The sequence below is a fragment of the Colletes latitarsis genome, chromosome 14 (genome assembly GCF_051014445.1).
Source record: "Colletes latitarsis isolate SP2378_abdomen chromosome 14, iyColLati1, whole genome shotgun sequence".
In the NCBI taxonomy this organism is placed as follows: domain Eukaryota; kingdom Metazoa; phylum Arthropoda; class Insecta; order Hymenoptera; family Colletidae; genus Colletes; species Colletes latitarsis.
The window spans coordinates 19,528,278-19,545,276 of NC_135147.1; the positions used below are offsets into that span (position 1 = coordinate 19,528,278).

Genomic DNA, 16,999 nt, shown 5'->3' on the forward strand with positions numbered 1-16,999 from the left:
TACAAAAGCTAATGCAGATATCGGCTTTGTTTATATTTTAAGTTAAATGGTTTAGGTAAGGCAGGAGTGACATTTAGTTTCTTTGCATCGTCATTACTCGAAACGTCAAGAGTTAAGTAAAGGACGTTTACCTGCGCTGTGGTTCTTTTGATCCTATCAATTTACCCTTAACGATCCAATGATAGCTTATACACTTCTATTTGTCAGGTCGAATATTTATTATTACAACTTCGTTACCTTATTCCTAGACTCCGGATGTTAATTCTTACATTTTAATGTTAATTCTCAAAAAACTACAGAATGCACTTGACATGCCAAAATATATGAAATACTTCAAATAAGAATTACTATATTTAGGGGTTGAAGCAACCATCTACAAAGTTCCCAGTTCTTTAATTCTATTAATAAAAATATGAATTTGCATAAAGATCAGTGTACTTATTACTTTGAAAATATATCAATGAATTTTTACTAAAAAATAAATATTTTCTATTCTATGCTTGATATAAAATAATTTCTTTTTTTACGAAAGTAATATTAAATAAGCTTGGAATACTTCAGGATCGTCGAGGGTTAACGAAAGTTGAAGAGGTTATGTCATCCCTCGATGACGTGCATAAAGATTCGTGGATCCGATCGTCACGAAGGAAGCGTGCTCGCGCGTCGCGAGAGGAATTAACGCGTTACGCAAATAACAGCTTCGTCGAGATGGGCACTTGTACGCAATCAATATTCCGGCGCAACTTCCATGCAACCGTTCCGTGGAAAATCGAGCGTAACGTTGCACGCTTAACTTTACGATCCACTTTATTAGGAAGATATTATTTCCTAAGGAATATCGAAGAGCGACGTGTAACGGCACCGTAAATCCGGATCGATAACCGTTATCGAGCATGATCGGCAATTAGCGTAATTCTAACGAAGTAATTAGACGGCCGAGTGTGTAATAAATCTTCAACGACAAGGCTAGCAGCGTCGAGGAGATGAATCTTCGAACGATACGATCCTTCGTCCGAGAACGAGTCATTGTAAACTTTGTTGACCCTTAATAACCCCGTGCACATATATTTAAATTTTTCTTTCGAGTTATATCTTGTTAAAAAATCAAATATAATTTGGGTTGTATATGTTTCCTCTTATATTCGCAAGAAAAACTTTTTAAATCTTTCTTCGAGATTTATTTTTTTATATTGTGCAGTTTTGGTTTGTAGCATGCTTATATGTGGTGGGGTTAAATTTGAAACTTACGTTTTGACCATATTCTAATTTCATTCGGTGAAAAATTTACGAGCATAGGGCTCGTTTAGTGCGTTTTGCAGAGGATTCGGTGTGTTTTCGTCGCGTTTAATTTCCCACAAAGGAGCCTTATATCTTTCCCCATTCTTTCTGTTAATATTCCGCTCGCAGCAAAATGAATCATCTAAACCGCGACGTTCCTACCTTCTCTTCGTTTCCCTTGCATTTTCTGCATCTCACGGATGCCCACGTGTCTCCCAGCGCCTACTCTGCGTTCTTTCGGACGAGCCATTCACGAGATTTTCTGCGCGAGATGCTAATACATTCGAAAGGCGCTTACGTAAAATCCTTAAACCTTAATGCTTTCGCGGCCTGTAACCTCCTGGGTGCTCAAGTTTTTTGTCCTCGAATATGAAAGAATATTTTTCCCCTACCTCGAGCGATCCAGGACCAACAAATGCAATGAAATTAAAAAATTACAGTATTATAACTCGTTTCTAGCGTGAAAGAAAATTTTTAAAGGGGTTAAACTTTTTCAAAAATGTAACTTTTTATTGTTACCAATATTTTTTAAGAACTTTACGTCGAAACTTTTTCTACTGTGTTCTTTGATTCGTTAAAATCTGGAATCCACCTTCAATCGGAGTTAGGAAGAATGTAATCTGATTACATTTGTCACAGTTATTACTCGTTTCAAAGATTTATGTTTCTCGCTACACCGCACTTAGACAGCAATTACTGTTTGATTGTAGTCTAATTGCAGCGTGATTACGTGTCATTGTAACATGGCAAATGTAATTGGATTACATTTTGCCCAACTGTGCCCTCGATAAACATGAAAATCCGTCGTCGTGCTATCAGAGCAGCTTTCCACTCGACGAGACGCGTTAAAGCCGCTCGCAACGAATATCTATGGTGACTCCCCTTCAATTTTGACGAAGCTTTGCAGGTTTATAGAGCGACCAAAAATAAGGGAAACATATTGATTTTAGCTCCGGTAACTCAAGTTTATGAAACGAAACTACCCTCCAAAGCTTCATTCCCTAATTCTGTCTTCAGAACTGTCGAAGGTGCAAAGAATTTTTTTGGATAAATTCTTTATGCTGCTCGATGTAAACATATTTACTTTATTCTTGATATCTTTGAAAATACGGTACAGTGAACTATTTTTATCATATATTTACAAATAGCCACAAGTACATATTGATAATTAAAAACAGAAAGTGATTTTTAACCACATTCAGACTTTATTTATTTTTAAATAGGAATACACATATCCCCTTGATCATAATAACTATAATTCCAGAGTTATCATTTAAACTATTACCAAAAAGTAATATTACTGTATTCCGTTCTAGATATGCTAGTTAGAAGTCCATTAGTATGGCTTGCCTAGCAGACGTTGCCCCAGACGTGACGCTATCAACCGTTTGAACAATCTGTTCAAACTAATTACATATATACTAATGAACTATCCACTAATTGGCCACTGATAAAACGATTAATGATATCACGTTCGAAGCCAGATCTGCTAAACAACCCTTACCGATGAGTCCAACTAACAGATCTATGAAACAAAATATCGATGCTCTTCGTCACAAGAAAGAACTTTTCTAAACGAGTCATATCATCTTTCTATCTCTGTAGATTTGGAAACCCTTTTGACAAAAAGATGAGTCGTATATTTTTAAATGAGAAAGTGTTGTATCTTTAAAAATGTCCATGGCAAAAGATTCAACAAACTTTCTAAACACTAAGTTTCATCCGGAAAAGAATCTCTATTTCGTACAATTTTAAAAAACTTTAAAATATAAATGCTTCTTTAAAAAAATCATGGATATCATTTCGCTACGTATTTATGTTTATACGTAATTGCGTAGCCAGTACTAGTGCACTGCACGTTCTCGGTGCACGTTGCGTACCGCTACCTGCACGCGTAGTGCATCTACTGTTGCATTTCGTCAACAAGGAGCACCGGCCGGCTCGATAGGCCGCCGCGCGAGTTATTAACGACAATCGATCTAATTTTAATCTCGTCTCTCGCCCACGCTCCCGCGTTCTCCGGGGGAAAGCGAGGCGTCTGGTCGCGCGACCTCGCAGGGGACACTGCTCCTGCCGCGCCTCTATTGGCTGTTAGCCCGTGGCTTCAACGGAAAGCATCCTCGTCCACCTCCATACACGACTGTCGTTGCTTTCCCCCACCCCTGCCACGCCAGACGAAGGGGTGGGAGGCGGTGGACGCGCCATCACGTGGCGAGGGGGCGACACTTTGATTGGAGCGAAACCGAGCATACTTCGCGGCATTAGAAAGACGGAGACGTTGGACACCCGCTAGCAAGAAGGAACGAAGAGAGGGGATTAGGAGAACTCTCGAGTCGGAGAAAGATGGACTTCTGTGGGAAAGAGATAATCCCTGGACGCTGATAGAGAGACGAGAACGGAGCAGTAACTTGCTAGGGAAACGAGGAATGAAACTAGCGACGGGCTTAAGACGCTTTGAATCACTTCCAACGACTGACGGGGTGTCTTGAATAGTTTCGAGCGTTATTCGAAATTTGGAGTTACTAAAAGAGTCGGGGGATGACAAACTGACTCGATAAATAGAATTAACCCCTAATTGGTATCGCGTATTCATAAAACGTAACGTTATCGATGCTCCAAATTGTACTATTGTGAAATGATAAACAGCATCTATTTTGTTATTATTGTATTTATTATATTCAAGTTGTCATCCTCTGAATTTGTCTCCTTTTTGCACGACACACTTTTTTTAGTTTTATTTTATTTTAGTTGATAAAAAGATCTCCCTTCAGTTTCTTTTAAAGCATAGGAGCATTTAATACGTGTACTATTTTGGTTCGATGTGCCTTCTTCAAACATATCGTACTAACTTGATAGGCCATCAGCATTTGATACGAATCAAGTATTTACTTGATACACGTATCAAAGGCTCGATATAAACTAGCTCATTAGCGATGCGACTGCGCTCCGGAAACTCTGGTTACGAATTTCGGGAACGCACATAATCCGTCTATAGTGCGTTTGAAACATCGAATGAAAAACTTACAGAAATGAAATTAGGATTTAACCTCATTTGGAAGCCTCGCGAAGAATATTTTCCATTAACGTTTCGGATTTCATGAATGGGGACGTAAACGGAAGCTAATTTATGAGTGGATCTAGATTTTTCAAAACAAAAATAAGTAATAAGGATAAACCCCACGATTTATTTATGAATATAAAATGACAATTTTGTAGAACCAGATTTATTAAAATGACTCTTTAATACACGTTTGGAAGACGAATTGATGAGTTTAATAAATGTCGCCATTAAGCGGCGTTCCTCTATGGATAGTTTATCACGATTTGCCACAATTTGTATTCGACGGCCAGGTTGATAAATTCCACAGTCTTTTAATCAATATGTTAGCAAACTAAATAATTCAAGTCGTTAGAATGTTATATCAGCAGATATCAGTTACAATGTTAAATGTTATCATATCTAATTAAAAGTTAAGTTGAAAGAAAATTCATAAAATATACATTTTTAATATACTTCTTCACGAAACATATCAACTGTACTCTCAACTCTGAAGAACATTTATTCAAATACAAATTCTAATTCCTAGAAATTTTTACTCAAAACGAATCCACTGATCGTTATTCAATATTTACTCATTATCTCGGGAAATTCGAATATTTTCTTGCAACGAGACGCCCGACTCTGGACAACCAGGTTGTACGGAAGCTCGCGAGCCATCGGTTCCAGCGCCCATCGCTGCAGGTAACACGGTGAAACGATGAGAGGGAGAAAGATGGCGGCTTAGAGGGAGATAAGTAGTATCAGTAGGACGTTGGACAGAGAGAGATGGCTAGGGAAAGAGAGGGAAGCATTCGCGACTCCTAGTTGGAGCAGAATAGAAAACGAGGGGCAGGAGGGGACAAAGAGGGAGCGGGCGCGCAGCAGGAAAGCTGGCCGCCGGGCGCCATACTGCCTTCGCGTTCGTTCGGCACAGTACGCGCCCAGCGCCTACGCGGTTCGTCGCGGTGCTCCGTCGTGCTCGTTCGTCGTCGTCGCTGGTGGTGCATATAGTTTTTTTTTCTCGTCGAGTCGAATTTTTCGAGTAACTCGTGCGTGTCCATCGACGGGCAAGGGTGGTCGAGCAGGAGAGAGAAAGAGAGGAAGACTGGAACGAGTAGACGTCGTTTCAGTTCGCCCGCAACCGCCGCCGCAGCCGCTGGTGTCGCCGTTCTTTTCTCGAACCGGCTCGCGACAAATCGTCTTTTGCTCTTTGCGTCGGTGCGTACAGTGGTGGAAGAAGAACCGTCTGGCCACGGGATTTTACACGTTCGCGAATACTGGCTGCCGCGACTCTCTGTCTGGCTTCCGGAGCTGGCTCTCCACGTTCCGCTAGGTAAGTGAGAAACACGAAACGAAAGAAACGCTCTAGGTTAGGCCACTAGGTTTTCCTACTGATTTTCCCGTCAACGTCCGCCGTGATCGTCGTGATCGAGCTGCGAACCCGATTGTACGCCCGTCCGTCGCGCCGATACCGGTTACGGTTACGCGCTCTTACTTTCGATCGAGGCCGACTCGGCCTCCAAACCCGTCCGCACTTTCGGAACAGCTGCTCTCGCGGACGAGTTTCGACGGGTCGAAGGAAGGTTAACGATTCGACTGGGTGCATATCGTTCGCTTGGTGCAAACGCTCTGTCGCGTTTTCGACTTAACTCGTTCGAACCTGCCCGTAGAGCTTCAACTTTTTCTCGGAACGTGCACGGACACGCCAGAGCATTCGAAACTGGCGATTTAAAAAATTCAAATTGTTTTGTTACGGTAGCAACGTGCAAGTGGTCGCATGTGACGTTCGATAAGTATCTATCGATGTGAAGAATCTTCGTAAGCATTTTTTGTTTTTGGAGATGTCGAGTATAATAACACAGTATTTATATATAATTGAGGCTCGTTGTCCATATGTACATACGAAAGTATTCGAATGCTATCTATCATATAAAATTCAGGTTTTTGTGTTACAATTAGTGTGTTTGGGCTCGTTGTAGTAGTATACAAATGTGAAATTCCAAGAGTATTCATCGACAGAAACAATATTTACAATGCTTTATTTGGAAATATTGAAAAAATGGAGTTACATTGCAATTTTCACTATACTTTTATTACAGTATTAATATACAAGTATGATATGTATATAAAACTATTTATTTATAAATTTATTTACACATATAAATTTTGGAGTACTCTTCAATTTTGGAGCATCCATTGTTTTAACAATGTATTACTCCAAAACATTGGAAAAATGGAGTTATATTGAAATTTGCACTATACTTTTATTACATTAATAATATTGGAGTACTATATATGTATAAATATATTTATTTATAAATTTATTTACACATATAAATTTTGGAGCATCAATCATTGTAACAATGTATTGCTTCAAAACATTGTAAAGATGAAATTACATTGAAATTTTCACTGTACTTTTATTATAATAATAATATACAATAATGGAGTATCATATATGTATAAATTTATCTATACATATAAATTTTGGAGTACCCATCGATTTAAAAAATATTTACAATGCATCAGTTGGAACCATTACTGATGTCGACGAAATTATTCAAACAATAAAATAATAGCAGTCTATTCATCAAATAATTGAGTTTCCGTAGTTTGTTGGAACATATATTGAATTTTACAAATGTTGTTGCATGCTGTACACAAATTAATCAATAGCAATATAACTTATCTTGAATCCGCATGTCCCAAAGTTGTTTAATCATGCTAACACATATATCATCTTTCAAAATAGAAACCCGCAATATAAGAAAACTAGTAAAAGTAATTTATTTATAAACGTGAGCGTATTGCAATTCGACTAGATACTTTTTTTTTCGTAATTTTGCTTAATTCTGACCAAGAAAAATTCTTCGTCTATAAATTTCAAGCACAGGAATTTTATTTTTCTCTTTTCTTTAAGGGCGCCTTCCAAAGAGATTGAGAACCATTGAAATAAATAGATTTATTATGCTGTATTTACAATGGCGTGCGAAACCTTCTGGGCAGTTGCTTTACTTGCTTTACTTCGAAGAGGGAAAACAGAGTTGGACTTTTAATAACATAGAATTAGATGGATGATAAGGTAAAGAAGAGTGCAATGAACTACAAGGCAGAAGTACAAAACATGAATATTTATTTCATTATTATGTTATATTATTCTGTCTACAGAGGGACTTATATTTAAAACTTTGTATGTTGAAATATCTAGAGAAAAATATACACTCTATGGATAGCGAGTAGTACCTATTTCGTGCCTCTTTAGATTTTCCCTAGAATATGTACGACGTGTTCCATTGGTCAGAGTAGGTTCTTACGGTCAAGAGGAATCGGCGATACTGTCTGTTGCTACCACTCGGAGCTATGTACTATGTATAACGATTACCCCTGAGTTATGTTCTCGATGCGAAAGGTATTGGTCTTTTCGCCCATAAAATGTGTTTTCATGGCTATAGCACTATTAATCACTTTATACGATACAAAATCTTAACCAATCGTGAAATAACGTATTCTAAAATTCTAATACAAATTGTTTATTACAATGTTTCGATCATCAAATTGTATTCTCTTCAAGTAAATCACACTTTGAAAAAAAATAATATAACAATCGTAGTATCAATGAAATCGCAAACAAAATTTTTAGAAATTTATATTTACGCTTAGAATGATAGATATAATTTAAGAGAATATGATAAAGTTTCCAATAGGTATTTATAATATCACTCTAGTCAATATTGAATATTGTCCATCAAATCAAACGAGATAAATAAATGTAGAACGAAGATGCACAGTTTAATGCTAACGTTTCGACCATATAAAAAAAATAGAGTTTCGTATTGTGTATTACTTAACCAATTGATGGTTGTTTCAAATTGTTTTTTTGTTTGGTCAAAGGGTGTTGCTCTGTTTGTAGTTCGTTGCACGCAATAAAACAGTATAACGATTGTATCGAGCCTGTTAACATCGGATTGATTCATAGTTATCGATGGGCCAATAGCGATCATTGGACGAATTGCAGTTTGTCATCTCGATCATATTTCACGCCCTATGTAAACGTGCGCTTTATCATGATTTATGTTTCTTAATACGTTCTACGCGACTGCCTAGCGAACTCATTACAATCTATCGTAAGGCGGAACTGTTCGCGAAGATATTAATTCCCTTAATTCAGAAATACTTCGTCGAATGAGTATTATTTACTTCAAAACAAAGCAATTCATCCAATAAGAAATTATATATTTTTAAGGGGTTTATCTTCAAAGAAGAAATATCAAATGGATTTCAATCTTTCGTTTAACTCAAAAAGAAATATTTAAAAAATTATTAGACATACTTGATTAATAGATCCCGAATTAATAGAAATAATACAAGAGTATGTGAATATATTGTTTCTCCTGTTTAATATTTCTTTTATTTTTTAAACCTGTCTCGTTACCGAGTTCTCAAAAAATTAAAGAAATTAATTTTAATAGCCCCTTAGGATTTGTGTAATTACATTCGAGTGCGTTGAAAGATTTCAGACACTAAAATAGAATTTTTACAAAGATTTAGTCTTGAAACCAGAAACTTAAAGTTCGAGGTAACACAGTCCAAGATCTGGAACATGTCATTTACTTGACACAGTAAAAAAAAAATTGTAACAGTAGACAGAGCGTAGCACGTGTTCTTTCTACTCAAAATTCAGGAAATGGGCCCAGACCATCCTCGTGTTTATTTACATCTACGAAGATACAGGATGATTTTTTCGTTTACTATTAAAACACTGTGTATTTCCGCAGTATTTTCATTCGATCAATATCGTAAAAGATGGATTTTATTTAAAATTTAACACTATCATTTCTCGACTTCCAAATTTACTGCTTTTTCTCCAATGTTCATATAGTTTGACGACCAGCTAAAAGCGAGGGATGAAACTACCCTTAAAAGTTTGCTCAACTTTTCTCGGACGGATAAAACGGAAATTAATACGTATAATAGATAATCGATGAAACTTGATGTACAGCAATTTAATTTTGATCTATCCGTCGTTGCTGTTCCACGAAATTTTTATTTTTATTTATCCAGAGGATAAACTGGTTTAGAAAAGCCGCAGCTGGTCCTGAAGTTTAGTTTGCGGAACCGCCTTGTATGCGCGGCCCGTAAAGTGTTAATCGACTTCGAAAATGACCGTGCAGTGCTCGGCAGACTCTGGGATCCATGAAAGCCCAGGCCAGTTCTATTCTTCGTCGACGATGCAAACCCACCACGCCGGCAGCAGATGTTTCTTGCGTGACAGGAGACACGAGTCCTTTACCGAGAGTCCTCGCAACAACGGGGCTCCTCGTGCTCGAAACATAAATTCTGAGTTCTGGCTGCATTATGCATGCTGCGCGATGTACGGAAATATTACCATAAGTGGCGCTCCGATGTGCGCGAAGACGGATCGCTTTTCACGGGGAATGAAACCTCTGCACGGAACTAACGATTTTTCGTCCATCCTCGATAAGACGTTTGTATCCGAGAAACGCGATCGCTGCCAAAAAGTAGACCGCCACATTAATCCATTGCGCTTGGAAATTATATCGACGTCAATACCAGATTTTTGTCGGTAGAAAATTTACTAACCCTTGTTTATCGTGAAAGGGATACGTTAAAAAATTGTACAAGATACGTACAAGCTTTGAAAAATTAACTCTAGTTCCATTAGTGGTGCATAACTGATTGTTCAGAGCTTTTAAATTGTTTGGTTGTATGGAAAAAGAGTGTTTATCGATACAAATAATATTTAGAATTTATTTTTATTTCAGTAGTAATATAGAAGTATTATACAGAGTGTTCGACCATCCCTGGGAAAATTTTAATGGGAGATTCTAGAGGCCAAAATAAGACGAAAATCAAGGATACTAATTTGTTGATTGAGGCTTCGTTAAAAAGTTATAGAAACATTTCCGGCCACACAGTATATTTTCGGTAAAGAATTTTTTTCTCGAAAGTGGGTAGGATTTCGGGGGTATGTGTAATGATCAAAAATGATTGTAATTGACCCCCCAAACCGAAAATAATTTTTTTAGAATGATTTGAAAAATTTTTTTTTCGCCGAAAAATTTAGGCACCTACCCCCTGTCGATTTCTCTTAAAGATTAGTTTTTCATTTTTGATAATTTTATTTGACGCCCTACAGAAAAGTTGTCTAATACTTTTTTGTAGGTACCCATGAACTCTACTTCAGAAAAAAGTTTCATTGAAATATATTCACTATTGTAGGAGTTATGGATGTTTGAAAATTGGTCCATTTTTATGGGGTTTTTCTCATTTTGCGGGGTCAAGGACCAATTTTTCGAATATTTTTATGATTTGTACATATTCTCCACCAAAATACGCGTAGTTTACTTTTTTAAACATTAAAATCGTCCAATCCGTTCAGAAGTTATGACGTTTTAAAGATTCGTATGAAAATTCGGGCAAACATTTCTGGCCAGAAATTATATTTTCGGTGAGGAATTTTTTTCGCAAAATTGCGTAGGATTTCGAGGGTATGTGTAATGATCAAAAATGATTGTAATTGACCCCCGCAACCGAAAATAATTTTTTTAGAATGATTTGAAAAATTTTTTTTTCGCCGAAAAATTTAGGCACCTACCCCCTGTCGATTTTTCTTAAAAATTCCTTTTTCATTTTTAGTAATTTTGTTTAACGCCCTACAGAAATGTTGTCTAATACTTTTTTGTAGGTACCCATGAGCTCTACTTCAGAAAAAAGTTTCATTGAAATATATTCACTATTGTAGGAGTTATGGATGTTTGAAAATTGGTCCATTTTTATGGGGTTTTTCTCATTTTGCGGGGTCAAGGACCAATTTTTCGAATATTTTTATGATTTGTACATATTCTCCACCAAAATACGCGTAGTTTACTTTTTTAAACATTAAAATCGTCCAATCCGTTCAGAAGTTATGACGTTTTAAAGATTCGTATGAAAATTCGGGCAAACATTTCTGGTCAGAAATTATATTTTCGGTAAGGAATTTTTTTCTCGATAATGCGTAGGATTTCGGGGGTATGTGTAATGATAAAAAATGATTGTAATTGACCTCCACAACCGAAAATAATTTTTTTAGAATGATTTGAAAAATTTTTTTTCGCCGAAAAATTTCAGCATCTACCCGATTTTTTTTCTCGAAAGTGGTTAAGATTTTGGAGGCATATGTATTCACCAAAAATGATTGTAATTGACCCCCGCAACCGAAAATAATTTTTCCAGAACGAATTAAAATTTTTGAATTTAATTGTTAATTACTTTTTAACGAAGTCTCCATCAACAAATTGGTATTCTTGATTTTCGTCTTATTTTGGCCTCTAGAATCTCCCATTCAAATTTTTCCCAGGGGTGACTGAACACCCTGTATACGTATGTATAAAATTTACTGTATAAATTTTGGAGCATCCATTGCTTGAAAACATTAAGAAGATGCATTGTGATTTTTAATTTATTTTTAGTACAGTAGTAATATGAAGTGTTATATATGTACAAAAATGTTCCTGGAAAAAAATTGTACGGTGGGGTCGATTGGAGCTTTGAAAAATTTATTCTAGTTTAATTGACTGTGCATAACTGATTGTTCAGAGCTATTAAATTGCTTGGTTGAATGGAAAAAAGAGTATTCATCGATGCAAACAATATTTGCAATTTACTTTTATTTCAGTAGTAATATAGAAGTGATTTACAAAATATTGCTGTATAAAAAATTGAACGGTTGGACCGATTGAAGCTTTGGACAATTTACTCTAGTTTAATTAACGGTGTATAATTCTCAGGCGTATAAATTGTCTGGCTTTTAGATTGTTTGGTCGGACGAAAAAAATTCTGACTGATTTGTCACGATCTATGTCCGTGAACCGCGTTGCTTTTAAAACGTAGCTTTTTTTCTGGATTCAGCAAGACGTCGTTGACTTTTAATTGACACTCGATTGGGATTCTCGAAAATATCAGACGCTCTTCGACGCCAGTGTTGGATCTGTGCACCGATAATGCGTCCGTTCATGTATCCACGAGCACCAAACAGTTGCCAAGTGCAAGAGAAAAAGGCGAAGACGTTAAAGTGGCCATCGAGACCCCCTAAACTTTAATTATATAGAACACTTCTGGGGCCAGTTGGTGCGTGACGTGTGCAATAATTGTCGACAATTCAGGAACGCGAATGATCTCAAAACAGCGACAAAAAGCACTCTTAACCGTGCTGCCATTAAACAACTGATGGATCTTACAAATTCAATCTATCGAATAGTAACGTTCATTAGTTCTTTTATCAAAAAAATTTTATTTATTTTGAAGATGACGCAAATTCAAAAAATTATAACTTCACCTAGAATCCATATTTTTAAACAAAATTCTGCAGTAAATATAAGGATTGAACATACGTAAAATTGGAGCTCGTTCGATCCATGTTTTCAAAATGTATAACTTATAACTTGTTATGAGATAATGATTAAATATTTTAAATATAACAAAGACAAATTTTCTTGGATATTTAAACATATTAAAACGTTTAAGGGTAGTATTTCCATTTAAATTGACGGGGTGGTCAAATTTTTCGAAAGTGGTCGCCAGAAAATATTCATCTCTGTAATTTGGAGTGACTCTATCGGGATGTTCGCGCCTTCTGCGCTACTCGGTGGAAAGGAGAGGCACGTGTCCGTGCGGAGCCAGCGAGAATTTCACGTTTTCGCAACGACAGCGTCGCGATTCGCGAGAATTCATTCGCGCTGTCTGCGCCCGGTCGTTTCGTTTCGCCATCCGGGCCGTCTGGTAGGCGTGCAGTCGTCGGTTGCCAGCGGGAGGAGAGTTCGTAGAAACGAGCAAAAGGGCAGGAAGGTCGAATTTCGTGGAAGCTGCCCTGTCGAAGGGAAGGGGAGAGAGAACGGGGGTGGATGGGACCAAGGGTACCGCTGCCAAGCAGCTGATGTAATTTTCTTTTTCTTCTGCTTCATCTTCTGTCCTCGCCGTGTTCGCCACGGTTTAGCCGAAACCGGTGAAATCGAACTCTTTGTTTGACCGAGGAGAAAAATCACCCCAGGTTCTGAAACTTCTCTGAAATCGGGTGTTCGTAAATCAGCCCCTACGGGGAGGGACGAAATCCCGTTGAAAGTTGAAACTAAACATCACGTAAGATTTCTCGATGTTAAAATTCCGTTCAATAAATTCCAGTTATCCTGAAACCTTTACTTTTTGTAACTTTTCTTCTCATATACTCATTTTCATACACATTTCAAAAAGGTTTTTTCCCATTAAATGAATAAATAATATAGGAAATAATTGGATGTTAAATAATAAAATACAGAACCATTACGACAAATATTTTTTTCTTTTCCACTTCGTTGGAATTATGTTATTGTACAAGCTCAAAATCTCGTTGCTATAATTATTGCAACGAAATTCTATTTCCTCGAGATTTTGGAGAACAAAGAAACTGCCTTGTACCTTATAAAGTGATACCAGTGATTCAATACATTCGTTTTCAGATTATTCGTAAATTGATCGTCGAAATCGAGTCAAATTATTATCAAGTAGTTTTATATACCTAATAAATACAGTTTTGAATAAATTTTCTATTGTAGTTTAATTTAAAATGAATTTTTCTCGACGCAGACTGCGCTATTGTGAAATTTGTTTGAAATCGGGTGTCCGTGTGTCGACCCTAGGCGTCGACTCGTGCTGCACAGAAGGGACGAAGGCGGACGCGTGTTGCCATGGCGAATTTCGCGTGTCAGTGGGATCCCTCGAACCGTGTTAACGAGAAAATGTCGGAAGCCCGGGAAAATAGCTTCTTTTCTGCCAGCGAGATGCCTTACTTTTCATTCTTTTTTTGTTCGGGGATGGGAAACGGTTCCTCTGGGCGTTCGAATTTGATTGTTGGGGATGCACAGGGTGGGTGTGCAACAACCGAGCGTTTAGAGGAACGAGCATCAATCGACACGATTGCATTGTTACTTTACAATTTGCGTTCCGTTCGTTTTTGCAAAACAAATCAATCGCAGTTGTACTCTTTTTGCCCTGGCTTGTGTATTAAATAAACGCAATAAAATGAATCATTTCGTTTGGACTTTCAGTGCACACATATATTTGTCGTTAAACAAACATTAATTTAAACATCAAACAGAGCAGACATTAAACATTGGAAACAGACACACTTTGGTTCTGTTGATGTTTAAATTAATGTTTGTTCGAAAGAACATGTGTATACTCAGGAAGTGCAAATAAAATTAGCAGTAATTATGCTGTACGCTCAGAGAAGGTAATACTTCCTTATTGATATTTTACTATAATTATTATTGCTCTGAAATATCAATAAGGAAGGAACGTAATGAATTTATTGAGTGAGGACAATTAACTATGATTCATTTTCCATATTTAAATAATCGTAATTATCCTGTTTTGTTTGTCTGCGTTTAATATTTCTACACAGACGTTTATAGTAAACTTAATATCCTTGATAGGAAATATTTAAATACACTGATGTTGGTTCGCAAAAAAGGATGTTCATTCTAAATTATTATTGCGACACCTTTATTATGCAAATGAATAAAATGTACATAAATCGAATAGAACAAAAATATGCAATGGTTGCTTTTAAATCTGAACTCGATCAAAAGCATATTATTACAAAGATTAGAAGCAAATACAATATTAATAATAATATACATATATATTTTAGTTTCTGTTTCCTGAAGAAACCCAACAAAATGGACGAAACCTAGTAGCACGAGAATAGAAAAGACTGTTGTCACCGAAAACAGTACGCTTAAAGTGTATCTGAATTTTACGTATGTAATTTTCAACTTCTTTCAAAGGAGAAATAATTGAAAAATTTTCCGTTGAATTTTAACGAACGAGCAAGCGAAGGAACGAAGTTTGCGCTTCGCTGGTAAAAGTTCGAAATATCCTCGCTGGGACCGAAAATTTCAATTTACGCGACGAAAAATTAACCGTGCCAAATAATAAAGTTACGCTACGTTAAAGTAGGAAAACTGGGTGCTCGTTAAACGACCTACAGTTGCAAGTACATCGAATTTTAAAGTGTCCTACCTTTCGGCCGAGACTTGACTTCATTAGCAACTCGAGTTTCAACGATCGAGACTTACAGCTGTGTAGGTCGTTGGGCAATTCGATTAACCCGGGCTCGCATAAAAAGTCGATTGCTTCTGCTGAAATTCGTCAGCTGATCCTCTAACGATAGTACCACTTGTTCGTTGGCTCTGTAGTTAACATTTAGATCGCGACAAATGGAGCGCCTCCGATCTAGATTGTAATTACTCGCAAAATTTGCAACGTTATACAAGTATACAACGCGTATTTAATACTATTTTAATTGAACATAATGGTTATTTAAACGAAACAATATTTTATTGATGCATACATTTAAAAAAAGTTTTAATAATTTGCAGAAGCATCAAAATCCATATTACGTATGTTTTTAATATGGTAGTAATTTTATTAATTTTTGTAGTAGAATGAGTTCCGTTTTAAGCATACTTTTAATTGCATTCTTCTTCAAACTTGAACAAATTTATAATTTTGAATTAATCCCAGCTTACTTTAGACACTTTCAAGCAGTCGCAGTTGAATTTTATCCTCGTTTTATATTACATTTCGTTCGTTTATTATTCCAGGCTCTGTGAATACTGTTGCCCCAAATTTCAAGCACTGTTGTCGCTTCTCGAGTATCAGAAATACTTTACTCTCGTGGATGTAAACTTTGCTCGCGAAAGTGTGTAATGAAACAGAAGAGGATAATAGAGTTATGGGAGTAAGTAAACGAACAAGTGCTAGAGTGATCCTAGAGGAGGTTGAAAAATATAAGAATTTCTATGCACAAAAATAGACGAAAATGTCCAGATAATGGGGGGGCCTTAAATCAACACTTTAGGAGTAACTAATGACTTCCGGTCGTAGTGGCGCAAGGGATTTATATCTTCCTCCTATCATACTTCCTTTCATTCGGTCATTTGAATGTACGCAAGCAAAGTGAGTTGCTACTTGCAATACCATAGGGTGATTGTATAATAACAATATTAATCAAAAAATTTAACTTGAGGAGACAATAATAATATTCGTGTAGTGAAGATAAAAAGGATTCGTATTATTGAAACATACTGCATTATTTAAAATTATACCAGATGACGACTTATATTATTTGAAAACTCAAACAAAGGTCGATTTGTTTGAAAACTTCGTAAGAAAATATTATATTCTGCAGGTTACACCTAACTTGATCACGCTGAATAATTTCTACAAAAAGGTGCTTTTTATAAACATTATACAGTATTGAGAAGAATTCAGGATACTCAAACGATTTTAAAAATACAATTCTTGTACAAATATCTCACTTATAGAAAATTCACTGCATTCTTAAATTTGAATAGAAAGAGGTATGCCTACATTTAAAAATTCAAACAAATAGGTTATTTAAAAACAAATAGATGCCATATAATTTTTATATGAAACACATTTTGTATTATGCTGGATAAGTTATGTAACTCATCCCGAATATTTTTACGATGTTTTCCGTTTCTTTCACGTTTTCAGATTCTGTGTTCGTTTTGAACAATTCTAGGCGTCATATTACGCTAATACGCGAGTATCTTCGTTTATTCAGTTCGCTAAAATTCCCGTGGAACGTTTCTCCTTCGTCACGAGCGTCCTCTTATC

At 36.5% G+C, this 16,999-nt stretch overlaps 1 protein-coding gene across 3 annotated transcripts in view; it reads left to right on the forward strand.

Moving 5' to 3' along the window:
* The first annotated feature begins 5,242 nt into the window (after positions 1 to 5,242).
* LOC143349794 (uncharacterized) overlaps positions 5,243 to 16,999 on the forward strand; it is a 98,631-nt gene continuing 86,874 nt past the window's right edge. For all 3 annotated transcript variants that reach the window (XM_076781325.1, XM_076781324.1, XM_076781326.1), the window contains exon 1: positions 5,243 to 5,651. The gene's annotated coding sequence lies outside the window, so the exon portion shown is untranslated. The remainder of the gene's footprint in view (positions 5,652 to 16,999) is intronic.